The sequence below is a fragment of the Dicentrarchus labrax genome, unplaced genomic scaffold, assembly GCF_905237075.1.
Source record: "Dicentrarchus labrax unplaced genomic scaffold, dlabrax2021, whole genome shotgun sequence".
Classification (NCBI taxonomy): Eukaryota; Metazoa; Chordata; class Actinopteri; family Moronidae; genus Dicentrarchus; species Dicentrarchus labrax.
In genome coordinates this window covers 1,233,060-1,234,439 of record NW_026136715.1, presented here as the reverse complement: position 1 = coordinate 1,234,439, position 1,380 = coordinate 1,233,060, and positions in this window count along the sequence as shown.

Below are 1,380 nucleotides of genomic sequence, written 5' to 3'. Positions count from 1 at the left end.
CTCGAGTGGCTTCAATTAAGAAAATTACAGAGAGAGAAACAGAGACAGAGAGAAGGAAAAACCAGAACTGTCAAACTGGGAGTTGATTACAGGGCAAACCCTCAGCCTGCAGCCCAGAGCCACGCAGCATCTAACCCCAGTCTAAACCTGAACCTGAACCCAGCCCCGACTCACGCTTATTTTAGGCTCCAGCTGCTGGAAACACTGAGTCTGCTTCAGACCGCAGTCTGAAGTCACTGATCTCCACCTTCAGCTCAGAGAGGACACTTTAATAATAATATAATAATAATACACTTTATTTATTATTTCATCTGTTTATGAACCACAAACAGCTTCAGTTCACCTCCTGGTGGAGTCTGGAATCCAGCAGTTACACCAACGTCCTGCTGTGATCGGTCGGCTGTATGGGGGTGAGTTCGGGTGAGTTAGTGGTGAGTTTGTGGTGAGTTAGTGGTGAGTTAGTGGTGAGTTCGGGTGAGTTTGTGGTGAGTTAGTGGTGAGTTCGTGGTGAGTTAGTGGTGAGTTTGTGGTGAGTTAGTGGTGAGTTAGTGGTGAGTTAGTGGTGAGTCAGTGGTGAGTTTGTGGTGAGTTCGTGGTGAGTTTGTGGTGAGTTAGTGGTGAGTTCGGGTGAGTTAGTGGTGAGTTTGTGGTGAGTTAGTGGTGGGGAGTTCGTGGTGAGTTAGTGGTGTGTTCGGGTGAGTTAGTGGTGAGTTAGTGGTGAGTTTGTCGTGAGTTAGTGGTGTGTTTTCGGGTGAGTTAGTGGTGAGTTCGGGTTAGTTAGTTGTGAGTTTGTGGTGAGTTAGTGGTGTGTTCGGGTGAGTTAGTGGTGAGTTAGTGGTCAGTTCGGGTGAGTTAGTGGTGAGTTAGTGGTGAGTTCGGGTGAGTTAGTGGTGTGTTCGGGTGAGTTAGTGGTGAGTTAGTGGTGAGTTCGGGTGAGTTAGTGGTGAGTTCGGGTGAGTTAGTGGTGAGTTTGTGGTGAGTTTGTGGTGAGTTCGGGTGAGTTAGTGGTGAGTTTGTGGTGAGTTAGTGGTGAGTTCGGGTGAGTTAGTGGTGAGTTTGTGGTGAGTTAGTGGTGAGTTAGTGGTGAGTTTGTCGTGAGTTAGTGGTGTGTTCGGGTGAGTTAGTGGTGAGTTAGTGGTGAGTTAGTGGTGAGTTAGTGGTGAGTTAGTGGTGTGTTTTCGGGTGAGTTAGTGGTGAGTTCGGGTTAGTTAGTTGTGAGTTTGTGGTGAGTTAGTGGTGTGTTCGGGTGAGTTAGTGGTGAGTTTGTGGTGAGTTAGTGGTGAGTTCGGGTGAGTTAGTGGTGAGTTTGTGGTGAGTTTGTGGTGAGTTAGTGGTGAGTTAGTGGTGAGTTAGTGGTGAGTTCGGGTGAGTTAGTGGTGG